This window comes from Anopheles coustani, chromosome X (genome assembly GCF_943734705.1).
Source record: "Anopheles coustani chromosome X, idAnoCousDA_361_x.2, whole genome shotgun sequence".
In the NCBI taxonomy this organism is placed as follows: domain Eukaryota; kingdom Metazoa; phylum Arthropoda; class Insecta; order Diptera; family Culicidae; genus Anopheles; species Anopheles coustani.
In genome coordinates, this window is record NC_071290.1 from 13,203,893 (window position 1) to 13,217,961 (window position 14,069).

Below are 14,069 nucleotides of genomic sequence, written 5' to 3' on the forward strand. Positions count from 1 at the left end.
GACGATGCGCGGCGGTGAACGTGCGTATCCCGACGATGCGAGATGAACTCACGAACGCCAACACCGGCGGGGCAGGTGGCTGCAGTGAGAGCTAGGCGGAATGAGGTGCGCTTCGGAGGCTGGTTTGATCTCATTTGGGCACGGATGGAGGTTCGCGTTAAGTCACAGCCGGCTTTGCAGGTGCGATATCTATAAATTATTTGATGCTTAGTTTTCCGGGTATCCAACACCCAAATCAAAATCATTCGCTACAAACAAACAATAAATTTATTTTTTGCTTTTGATATAATTTATTCTAAGACGGAATTTTCCCGTTGTTAAATAAGTTCTTTATCTTTCTTGTTATTTAGCAATGTATCAGTATATTCTATGGATTAATCAAGCCATTTTTGGTTTATCCATAATTTTATTACCAAAAACTTATAAAACAATATTCACACTCTGGGATTGTCAATAAAATGAACAGGTTCAAGAGTTGCCAAGCGTAGTTTTAAATTGTGGGCAAACTTTGCTTAAATGGCGAGTAGAACTCACGCCACTGTTAAATTTGATATTTTTTTGATTATTTTACATTTCAATACAAGGTTGACTTAGTCAAGAAATCGAATTAAATGTGCTTATAATTCCTAGTAAAATGTTCGTATTTTATGTGAATACTTCTTACTATCGTATGTTTACGTGATTTCTGGCAATATTAGCCTTTTTCCGTTTTCTCCGTTGAATCTTGTTTTTAAATGGTTTTATTCAACTAAACATTACACTGATTTATTACACGATATCATCTCTAATATTTATTTTGCTTCTTCGATGTCGTGCTCGCGTTGAAACATAGTTTTGATCATATGAATTTATTATTATGGATTTGGATTAGTGTGTTAAATTCTCTTTGAATAACATGGTCAGGATTGTTGTAAAATATTAAAGAGATATAGGGAGTCCAGGAATTATACAAATAGACATAAAACCAAACTAAAAGGGTAAAAAACTCATATGGGTGTTAAACATTGCGATAAGAAGCCCAACAAAGCTAGCGTACGCCTTCTCCTGGTGTATTGTTTTTTTTTCTCAAGTGCACGCTTTTCCATACCAACTCCAGCGACCTGACCCGCCAGGTTTCCTACCCCTGCGCTCTGGTCGGTGCGATGAATAAGTGCGTCGTAATTGTTTCCGTTGCACCCCTTTGCCAGCCCGCATAACTCGTTCACTTCCGTTTCGCCTTCCCTTCCCCCGGCGCGCGCGAAGGACTCCTTGAAAGTGAACCCAATTTTTGCGGATCGTGAGAAAATCGCTTTAGTCTATGATTTTTGTTTTTTAACTCCACGACTCTGAGGAGGGGGAGGAGGGTGTACGAGGACCGGCATTCGCGTACTGGGATTGATTATTAGCATTAAAAGACCGCAAAGAGCCGCACCACGCATACGAGCAGCTCGATTTTTCCCCCGGAAAAAGGGTTTGACCTTCCGGGTTGCAATTGGTAATATTTTACCACCGTTTTTCCGAACCTTTTAATTATGATTCTGTTTGCTTCCGCTCGGTTTTCCGGATCGATTCGACTGCAAACGCAACCAAATGAGAGACCAACAATTTTGCATTATCCTTTTTTTTCCTAACCCACAAAAAAAAACAAATGGACCTCAGAAAGGGGTTATGTTGCGAGAAACAATGCTCGGTGGTGTTGAATTACATTAATTAAATCACACACGCGCGCGCACATGTTTGCGACGGTGGTGGAAGTTAGTTGCTTAAGGCCGGTCACCCTTTACCCCTTTTTCCCCGGCCCCGTTTGGCCTTGGAAGACGAAGGTTTGGGAGGGCGCAACCGAGAGGTGATGAGAAAATAAGTCCGATAAACTGATGTTTCGGGGCGGTCCGGTTCGGGGAGAGTTTCCCGTTGTTTTTCCCACCGTAGTTTTTAGCAAGGCGAACCCTCCTCCCCCGGGTTGGTGTTGACGTTTTAGCGTTTTCTTGTAGTTTTCCTTGCCGTTTCCCTGTCTTTTTTCCCGCTCCCCCTGGTTCCGATTGGCTTTTTGGCTCGTAATCAGGTTTCTCGGGGGACTTCGTTCATGTTTTATGTCGCCCGCATGAAGGCGAGAATTCTCTCGAAAGCTGGGAAAAGGGTTAGGGAGTGCCTGGTGAGGAATGCACCGCGATTGAGATAAGTAGTGAGATAAATTTATTTTATTGAAATCGGAAAGCGAGCAGATGATGGGATGTCTAACGAGAGGCTCGTGTCGGTCGGTTTCAACAGGTCAGATTTTGGACACCTCTAGGCGTCATCACCCGCATCATGGCGGGCCGGATAAGTTCCTCTTGTAGACACACGTACACAACCCACTTCTACCTGAGACGGCTGCGGGCTTTCCTCCATTCCGCGAACCAGGTTAAGGGACCCTTCCGACATTTCGAGTATGAGTCATCCTGAGATGCAACAGTCACGATGCTTGTCGTTAGGTGCACCCAGGGCAAACAGGAGATAAGTTGCGTTGAGTTAGGTTCGAACCCGAACTGCAGGTCAACAGGTATGACCTTTCCTACATCACTGAACAGCAGGTAACCTTTTCCCCGGGACGTGAACAATGTCTAACAATCTGTTCGATACGATGGACGCATTTTATCGGTTGCGAAATCTCAAACGCTTTCCCAACTCACGCACGGAAAACGAGCGGAAGAGCAAAGAAAAACTTCCCGCGAAAAACCCCCGATAAGCCGGTGCTCGGAAGCGCGCTGGGAGTGGTGTGCGGTTTTTGATGACAAATAGGGGACGAGTAATTTGAATATTAGCGTACGATGATGTAAGGGAAAAGAAGCTACCGAACTGCGAAAATCCCTCAAGGAGGACCCTATTTAGAATTGTAGCGTATCATCCCGGGATATGGTTTTCTTATACGCGCTGAAGCGGTAGGGGAGAAAGGGCAAAAGCAACATGCACCGTGCGGGGCAAAAGTCATTCACCCAGTTCGGGCAGAATTGTGGTATTCAATAATTCTTGGCAATATCTTATATAAAAGTTGTAATTTAATAAATTAACACTGAACAAATAATGGTTCTACAGATCGTACATGAATTTTGCGGTGCTATATCTATGTTTGGTAATTCACTGGCATTACCAACCTCCCATCGAATGGATATTACACAAACATTTTCATTTCCTTTAACATTGACAATTTACAAACATTGGCGATTCATTTTCATTTTTCCTTTCAATGCTTTATGCATCTTTTAGCATTCGAAGCTTGAAACATTCATGTATCTTTCGAAATCTTAGTGAATCTTTCATAGATCATTCAAGAATTTTCATAATTCTAGCTTTGGTATGGATCAAGCGACAAAAAAAAAAAACAAATTTGACCCTCTACCACATTCTTGGGCTTTACTTTTCTGTTCTTTAACTTATGATTATTTGGAATTCATGCATCTCTCATTTACGGAATCATTAAGATTGATGAATCTGGATCGGAATTACAGAACTCTAAATTAAACAACTCCAAAATAACCACAACTTGGGGCACTATTGAAAATGTCACAATCGCCAATTTTATCAACTTAAATATTTGTTTGGAATAAACTGTATTTGCAATAGTTTTTCTTCATCGTTCTATATGAGTAGAAATTTAGAGACGTTGAGATATGATGATAGTTTGCCTGTTCTGATCTAAAAATAAAGCGTTGCACACTAAATAAAGCATTGAAGCCTTACTCTAAAACCTCATGTTTTATCATCAGGTGTTAGAAACACTTTCGCTTTTAACGCCACCTGTCAAAACGGCAATGAAAGGACAGGCCGATGATAAATGATAAGCCAAAAAGGGAACTTCATCGATCAGCTGACGGATTGTTGACCCTTGGCGTCGGCCCTCGGCGCTGTTTGGGTATTGTGCAAAAAGGGACTGGTGATTACGCGGACACAACTTATTCAATGTGGCGTTTAAAAACAAACGACTGTTTTATATTTTGTTCTTGTTTGTATAACTTATTTCGAAACCTTTGATTGTGTTTTCACGTAGGTGCTCAATATTGCCCCACCTTTCCCTACATCGACGAGAATCAATTGCCTTCATCAATGGCCCTTTTGCGTGTTCGACAATTACACGCGAACGGTTCGCGGCAAATTAAATCATCCCTCCCTTCTTAGGAGAGAATCGCATTTTTTACACCGACGACCTAAACCCAAAACCGCCGGAGGAAATGCATGAGACTCCTGTTCCCTGATTTCGTCCGATTTGAAACATTCCGGCCTTACCGCCCCACCCGAGTCACTTACTTCTTCGTCAACAAACCTTGTTCCCTTGGTCGGTGGAAAAGGAATATCAAAAATCATTGAAATAGAAAAAAAAACAACCTCATTCAAAAATGTTCTCCCACTCAACAGATTGCGCGAGCGGCGGGAAGAGGGGACAAGCGGGACGAGATGCCGATATATATTTTCACATTGCCGGGGCCATATTTCATACAATTTGAATACATCACACAGTCTGATGCAAATTTTGAATAAAAATATGCTTATTAGAGCACATTTTTGTGCTCACGGCTTCCGGTTACGTTGTCAGACTATTTTGCCTTCCTTTTTCCCCCTGGGGGGAGGGGGAATGGGTAGATGCTGTTGTGTATTTTTTTGGGTATGCGTATGGCGGAAATCCGCGATAAGGAGATATTGAATTTTTTTGCGTCAGCATCGGGAGGAGAGGGGGGTTAAATAAATCATTGCAATATCAATTGCGTCACGCGTTGGGTTTCTTTTTTCGCCTTCGGAACGTCTTTTAGTCGCGGACAACAATGTATAATGGATGAAACATATACCGGAACTGTTGCAAACAGGTGTAAGGCGTTGTTATGTGCGGTGATTCATAGGTTTCGAACGAGTTAGCAACGGTTTGATGGTTAAATCCCGCAGTCCGAGCGAATTTTGGTTAGTGAACAGTTGATCAAACCATAAATATAATATTAATCGTCACCCTCATTTGCAGAAGTCGTCGACAATGTATGGAGGGGCAGCTTAAAAAAGGTTCTGTAATCGATCTTTCGAGCACTCCGGCAGCGGATGCGGCTCGCTGCAATCATTTTCCAACTCCAGCCACCGTCAGATGGCCGTAAATTATGTCATCCCCTTTCGGGTGGCGCACGCATGCAGGCATATTGTCACGCAGCAAATTTGCATAAAAGCCTATACGCTCCCGGCACATCCGGACGGTGGCGGGACGCACGGTGGGATCGGGTTTTGCCGGATGTGGAGTGCTAAATCTTCATCTGCCGCCGCGAGGATGAAGAATCTGCCGCCAGCCGCTCGGGGGAGTCCGTTCCGGGATTGAGGCTCCGAAAATGTTGTCATCGAAGTCGCTGGAGCGAAGGAATTTTCGGCTTTTGTGGAGCAGAAATAGTGAGAGAGAGACAGGGAGGGAGAGAGAAAGCAGGATCCAGTGTCCGGAATTCAACTAAATTGGGGAAGGAGTAAGTAACTCGGTGTAGCAGAACCGGAGCTTCGACGGAAGGTACGGTTCCACCTAACGGAGCAATATGTCAAATGAGATCAACTCCGAAACCGGAATCGGACCCGGAAGGATTCTCATAAATAAAATAGCATTTTGCAATTAAAAACTTTACCCTCCAACGATAGGGGTGGTAGGTGGGGCGGAGGTAGGTTGCAAAAATCAGTACCCATCCTCTTCCGCTTGAGGCGCACAAAACCCGCCGCCTGGCAATGGTCGTCGACTGGATGTTGGATATCTATCTGCCCATCCGTAATGGGCCACAATAGACATTTTGGAGGAGACTTTGGAGAACTCGCGCGGGATGGAGGATGTTGCACCGAGTAGTGTGGGTAATGAATAGTAGGATTAAAAGGTTACCCGGCCCAAGGCAGAGCCGCCTCGATGGTTGTACTGCGGCGGCACCGACCGATGGGAGACATCGACCGGACCGGGCGAGTGCATCGAAGAGTCGACGGTACGGTGGCTATACGGTGGTGAGTAGTAATAAAATAAATCAAATTATGATTTCCATGAGAGCTTTCCGGTGGGTTGTCGTCTGGATGCGTTGGCTGAAAAACTCCACGCTATGAGGTTTACGAGTTCGTCCGACGTGTCCATGTGTGTTGCGAGTTACAGAATTCGTTAAGTTGGACGGTCCGGGTGCGTAGATCGGGGCCTCCGACTTCAGCCCACAGAATATATATGTTTACTGCCGAGACCGGGAGTTAATCATGCACCGCTCGCTTTGTACTGTGTGTCACAATGTGTAAATGCCTCTGCAGGATGTCTCTAGTTCTATCGTTCTTTTCTCAGTAGAGGCGTAGAGCGGGATACCTTGCGTCCATTTCTTGGTTGTCTTAAGGTCGTCAGAATTCTGGCATAAGCCTACAGGAAGCTAGAGCCTGTGAGTCATAGAGCGCCAACTCCAGGGCTGCGAGGAATCTCCCACGAGAGACGCACTCGTAAACGTCAGAGATGCAGGCCAAATTGGTACCCCTTTACCATTTCCCTTTTCCCCTCTCCATTTCCTTTCAAGAGTGACCAATTTCCATTCGGTAAACCCAATTTCTTTTCCTGCTTATACAAAAAACAAATAAAGGCAAGATCTGTTTGGAATCGATTTAGGCAAATGTTTTAGGTGCAAATCTCGTTCTCTGCCTCTCCTTCTCTCTCTCTGCGGGGGTTGAAAGCAGAATAGAAATAAAACAACAAGTGTTTGAAGGGGAAAGGGCAAACGAGAGGGCTTTCACTTCCTCCTCCACGAAATCGGACGATGGAAAAAACCCAAACTTCGTGTTCCTCCTCTGGTTTGTGGAATGCTACCGGATATAAGGCTGCCGAAAGGCATTTGAAATGCGAAAAATTGTCCTCATTGCACAGAAACGCTTCCTCCGGCGTATGCAAACACAAACACACACACACACTCGCGCACACACTGTTGTCATCTTCGCGATCCAATAATTTCGTAATTTATTGATGCTGCTTTGCATAATTTTTCAATTGTCGGCGGAAGTGCCGGTGCCGCACATTTATTTGCATCCCGATTTTTTTTTTCTACTTCTGCTTAGGTTGGGGTTTCCGTACGAATATGTGTGCTTCCTTTTTTTTTGTCCTCGAAGCCGCCCCGGTTTCTAACAAGCGAGCGATGAAACCCTTGAATGCCAAAGGGGAAGTTTTGTCCTGCGTACATGTTGTATTGTTCATTGTCGAATTTTAAAATGTTTCGTTTTCAGTTTTCCTCCTGAGTTTCAACAAATCAGATAACCTTGTTGTAATATATTACTTCGTATTACTAGTAACAGTTTTTCAACATTCAATTAAGTTGAAAGTCGAAAGGTTATCGCGAAGGTGTGCTACCAAACCAACGCAATCATGAACTGAGGCAAGAAGATGGAAAAACAACAAGTGTTAGAATGAAAATCGAAGGAGGTGGAGAAAGTAATGAAAGTGGAGAACGCACAGGAGAAAAGAGAAGAACAAGAAGCAAGGAGAAACAATGATCCTGGAAGGAGGACGATAAAATCCAGGAAATGAACAGTAATAACACGCTGTCAAACGGTTCGCGCACATTTCACACATTTCGTTTTGGAAGCGCAGTATGGAGTAGGGGGAAAAAAGAAAGCATCGGGAAAATGTGGTGTTATGCCTCTCTGCCCGTTGGTAATGATAAGATTTTTCTGCAATCTCTTTCGCCTCTGAGCCGCTTGAGCTTTATTACAGCGCGAGTCCTGCCGTGTTGTGTATTTCATTTGTTCGTCCGCGAATCGCAGTTTTGTTTTAATAAAAACACACACTTACTCACGCCGAACGGATTATCGAGCCAGGCGTGGATCAATTTCCAAGGTGTGTGATAGTCGGGAGCCTCATCAAACTGTCAAATACGACTTTACGACCTCTCCCGTGCGGGGACGCTCGCGTTTTATTATCTTATTTTGCGAAATGAATTCGACCGGGATTACTTCGACAAAGGCAGATGGAATGAAATGTGGATATCTTTCCCACCGAGCCGCTTCCCCTAAACACACATTCCGTGTTCATCGTGAGTGTGCCTCTGCTCGGAACGTAGCTCATAAATATTTCTAAATGATGTCACACTAATGATCGCTTAGTTCGCTTTTTCTCGCATGTGCGTAAAGGTTTCTGGACCACATGGCCCACCGTCATTACTTATGTACTTGTGGGGACCTGCGGGTTTGAAGTGGATAAATCTATAACCCGCCGAATCGTTGGTATTGATGTGTAATCTGACACCCAAGCCAAACCGCTCGCTCAAGAGAGACTCGTAGTCCAGATATTGGCCACTCGAGTGGTGTACCTTTTTATTGCCCAAGTGTGAACAAATAAACAACATGTCACCATCCATGCAGTCCGCATCCCCAGGGTTCAGCGATTCCATAACTGCACAGGTTCACACTTTTCTGTCAAGTGTTTCTTTGTGCTTGGATTTGTTTATTTCATCCGGTTTCGATTCACTCAATAATTTAGTACAGGGGTCGTCAAAGTAAGAAAATCATATTTTTATCAGATTTGTTTACGATATTACTTGTGTTTTTTTAACTTATATTGAAGACATTAAACGAAGTGTCTAATATAATACCAGACATCTCCCACTTTTATAAGACTTTCATTCTCAAATTATCTAGTTTCCTTTTTACTTAGCTAAAACAATTACTAAATTTAAGGACTCATTTTTTTGAAACAACATAATACGGTTTATAATATTCAAAACATCTTGAAGCGAGATTTAATAGATATTAAATTAATTAACTTGAAGTATAACAGACGAACGAATTATTTAAAATAATGGTTAAATGTAAAGCTTTGAAATATTTTACTTTTATGTGTATGTTTCTTTCCGGATTAGAAAATTATATTCAATTTAAACAGCGTTAAATGCGTAATTAGTTATTACTTTACGTGTGCCAACCCCTGCCTTAGTGAATCGAAAATCCGTCCGCTCAAGTGGCTCACTAACTGTATCGAGATGTTTACAGTGGAGTGATTTGTTCTCTTCTCTATGCGCTTGACGCTTATCAAGGTGGCGTATAACATCGCGTTTCGGGTTTTCTGGTTCTCAGCAAAATAATGCCCAATTAATTAGGGTACCATCGAGAGCTGGCCATGGCCCTCGTCTCAATAGAATGCATTGTTTAATGTGTTCTCTACTCTGGGAAGTGATTTTGAAACTCACGATTGACAGAATAGTTCGTTCGAAGAGGTAAACAGTTCACGCTCCAAATAAATTAAACCACGTCATGGAATTTTTTTGTTCTTTGAATATAGCAATGATAAGCACAATAGTTTACTGTTTAGTTTGAAGTGTTTAGATTTGCTTGTGTCTGGTTTCAAAACCTCTCCGTTAAGGAATGTCGGGTTCGAGAATGTTGAAGTAGAAACCAATGGGAAGCATTTGATTTACCATGATTTTCTAAATTAGATTAGAAATAATTTTTTTCCCCGTTCCTGTCGGTTTAGGCTCAACTGTTTTTCGCGGCGAGCACCGGGGCGTTTTTCGCCGTTTGACAGCTGCGAACATTTTTCCGACCGCGGGACGCTTTTCTTTCCTTGCGCAAAAATCCTTTCGAAAATCCTCATTTGCATAGATAAATTATGTCCTGCGCTCGGTCGATGGGACAAGTTTTCCACGAGCCCCGGTCAAGAGGAAGGAAGAAACCACGGGAGGGGAAAAAAAACTTAGGATGGACAGAGAAACAATTTGGGGCTGCGGGAAAGCGAGCGGGAAAAATAAAAGCCGGACCACTAATTAACATGTTAACCATCGTCAACAGCATGTAGATAATTGATGCTTGCTGTGGTGCCTCTGACCGATGATCACACACACTCTCTCTCTCTCTTGCACAGACACTTACGAGCACATGTATGGTGGAATTTCCTCTGGTCGAAACTAACCGCAACGGGGCGGTAGGGAAACCAAACTACGGGAAGAAGGGGCAGGATAGTAACCCCGAGAGCGGAAAACCCTTTTTCGTGGTTCGGAGGTTTTCTACGTTATTTATTTGCCAGCCCTTTTGCCACACCTTACCGGCGTCCCATCGCCGGACGGAACGGGACTTTTCCTCTATTTTTTCCGAAGCGAAACCTCCCTTGAATGTAAAATAAAGGAACAAATTAATTTTAATTGCTGCACCGTTATTTATTTTATACCCGATCCTGCCACACCAAACCTAGATGCAAAGAGTATGTGTGTGTGTAGCTATGTGTTGGAACATGTTCTTTTTCTTTCCCGTTTCCGCGCGACGAACTGGGGTTAGGAAAATTTGCTCGTTTTAATCTCGCGGTAATAGATCATTAGACGAAGCCCGTTCTCGGGGATACGCGTCGTGCATTTTCGTGGACCGTGTCCCGTTTCTTCCTTTCTCTTCCCTAAAGCACTAGTTTACCCTTTCCTTCCGGAAAAAAGGAAAGAGGAAAAGACAACTAGAAAAAAATTCTCTCACCATTTTGCTCAGTTTGGAAAATGGATTTGTGGAAACCTTTCCGGAATTGACCCATTAGGCTGTGGAAAATGAGACATCCCTTGGACCGGGATATCCTGTTGCATGCACAAAAGGGTGGTTGGTCATTGTCACCTGGACCGTGGGTTTTCATTATGCGCAGATTGTTGCTTTTTTCTACTCGTATTTTATGAGCATTCGCTCAAACGATTCATTTTTATTGTTACATGCAGTTTAATATTAATTATTAAACGTAAGGAAAAATGAACTGCAGCAGAAGATGTATGACATGTTCATTTTGAATAATTTTGTTCACTTTTCACAGCATTAAACGGTGGAAATGTACATTAAAATACAAATGAATTAAAGATGAGATTGAATTGATTATGGAATGGTTTTGAAGTCGTCTTTGAAATTACGGAAGAAGTTACTTGTATTACTTTTTGTTTTTAATCCTCTTGCAATTCCCTCCGGTGAGGTTAATAATGTCCTTGATGAACTGTCCTTTATTAAAACTTTTATTTAAAAATTATCTAACGAAGAAGTTAATAAGAATCGATCAAAATCACTCACAATTCTGTCGCTTTGCGCTTCGGATCGGAAATGGATTGCTATTTGATCACTGATTGGATAAATTTGATTAGTGCCGCACTGTCTTCGGCTTCCCCCCCACCACCCTCACCCATTTTCCCGACCGCGTTTAATGGTCTTCCGATGGATTTAGATTATTTCCATCCTGGCGAAAAAGAAATGATGACGGAAAAACGAAAAAAAGATTTTACTTCTGCTCTTTCTTCATTGCTGCTTCCGTCGGTCCATTTTCCGGTTCCCCGTTTCCTCCCGTGAGCCATTCTTCTCCCCCCTTCCCCTTCGTCCAGGGGTTGTCGGGTTCCAACGCGTCGTGCAGCGTTTTGCGGGCACTTAGTCATGTTTGAAAAATTGTGGCCAATTTCGATGATAAAGCGCATTTTCATGTCCTCTCCACTCGCCTGGATGGTTCGAAGTTCTTTTTACCCCTCACATACGCACAGACACACACACATGTACGTCATCTTTTATGATTATGAATTGTGTTTTATTTCACCATCGTCGTCAACCTGTTAATATATTTATTCATTTATTATCATTTTTTTATTCCTTCCACCGATTCCGCCAGCACTCCTCCGCCGACGGGGTGAAAAATTGCGACCAAAGAAAAAACCATCATTCGTGCCTGTGCTTGTAGCTTTTCCCCCGCTCCTCCGCCAGCTGTGGGTGTACGCATTTTTTTTATTCCTTTCCTTTGTTGACTTTCAATACGTTCCCGAGACGCGCAGTGCGGGAAAACCTTTCTTTCGGGTGGGAGGGTTTGGGTTTTCTCCGTTTCCCACTTTTTTTTTTTGAGTTGGTAAAGGAAGGTGCGGTGCGCGGGGGTATAAAACCGATCATCGCATTCGGTAGATAAATAGAAATAAATTATGTTTGCACTTGAAGTTTTCTGGGGGGGGGGTTCCCTTTTCCTTGAGCGGAAAAATCTGGTCGCACCAGAGCGCACTCGAGAGCCAGGATCAAACCTCGCCGGAGGCTTTCGGCTGCTGCCAACCGGCGGGAAAAAACCACATTAGCGTCAGGCGGCCGAAGGACCAGAAAAATATTGATACACATTAAGAGACCCCGGAAAAGAATAAGTCAAACACGGCCCGTTTTTCCCGCAGTTGCGCCGGGGAAATTAAATTATCGTACGTGCGGTGGCTGGCATTTTCCTGGCTCCCCGGGTTTTCATCTGGCATCCATCAATCGGGATCTAGGGGGAAGCAAAATTCAGCTAACCAGTTTCGTTTGTCCGAAGAAAAAAACTCCTTTAAATTTCATCGTATCAATCTGTTCCTATCGTTGGCAGATTTTTTAAGTAGCCTTGGAAGAGAAGATACTCTGTTTTTTGCCTTTTGTAAACAGAAGTGGTAGGGTTAGTCTCCTCCGTCCGGCTAAAGTAACTGAAAACTGAAGGCAAGTGTTTTTGATGTTGCTTTATGTTATTTTTGGGTTTGTTTACCTTTCGAACATCCTTTCACTTTTTCAACACATAAGTGACCGTAATTGATTTCGGGCCCGGCCGAAGGTAAATATTGATTGTGTCTATTCCGATTCTTCTTTTCCAAGGCAAAGGGCATCTTTTCTTTATTGTTAAGGATTAAAGAGGGTTCCCATACTTCATAATAGTGTTCTTTCCTTATCCTTTTCGCTTTCTTTTAACCTTTCCGCTTCCTACCTGGCTGTGTTTCTTCTCCATTGATCATCCCATCGAGTAAAATCATGTTTGAGGTTTACCACTGTGCACCTTTCGTGAGGTACATCTTAGAGAAACGGAAAAAGGACTCCCCGGGGATTGTTACTTTCGTTCCACGCGCGCCCATAGTCCAGGTAAGCTGACCAAATGCTGGATTATCTGCAAAAGACACAAACACATCCCCCGTGCGGTTTTAAGGCCTAGGGTGTTGACTTCCGATAGAGATAAATTACGAACCTCGACTCTACAGGTGTTAATAAGCTTGAGTGCCGAGGGTACCATTAGCAAAGGTTAAAACGACACGCTTTTCCCACCGGAAAACTGTTGCCTGATGGGCAGGTAGGAGTCATTTATGACATTTACCTTTCATTATTCCATTGTGCTAATGCCGAAATGGCAGAAACAGAAGTAAACAAATATAAATAGAGTGGGTCAATTTGTCAAGAAGCCGATAAGTCAATGACTTATTACACTATTTATGACGAGAAAAGGTGACTGTTAGGATTTGTCCTAATGAGCGAGAATAAAGATGATTTTAAGGACTTTACTGTAGCGAAGCAAAACTTTCCATGACTGCCCGAACTGCTCTATTTATAACCTCTGCAGCAGACCTCAAGGGTCATTGATCCGTCGATCCAGGTCAGCTGATCTGCGAAGTTCTCTGTTTTAGCGTTTACATTATCTATCGGGCTGTCTTTTCTGGGTCGAATTTACAGCTGACGTTAGAAACGAAAAGTGTTTCCAACAGTGACAAATGTACTTATTACTTGATGGTATCAAATACAACAAATAGAAACAAAATGTTTGAAACACCAAACGTTTAAAAATATCTGAAAATAATATGCAGATACACATTCGAAATAAAAAAATAAATCAATATTAAAATATAAAACTAAATGTCTAAAATTGTAAGAAAGTTTTGACTAGAAAAATCGTGTTCAAAATATATAACAAATAAAGAATGAAAATCTTTGATAAATCGGATATGGTTCTGTTTATTGGTTGACCGATGTCAATGATTAGGTTCTAGGGTTCTGTTTCCTTTTTGTTTCTTCTTTTTTTGTAATTAGTTTTCTTATTAGTGTTTAACAGCTCGTTTTTGGAAAGTGAAGCGATTTGAAAGTTATTAGTCAACTATGAATGTTTTCAAAACTAAGAGATTGCTTTCTTGATTGTTACAGCAATTAACAGATGATTCATTCATCATGAAATGGTGCCCAACTATCAAATGCTTACTTTGCCGACTCTGGCAGGCAGAAGTCGTGCAACAAAGCGTTCGTTATCTTGCCCACATTTTCCAGCATATTTTCCCGAAAATCGCCCGGGGTAATCAGACGCAGGGATTCGGTGTCTGGGATGATTAATTACAGCACCAATTCATCAT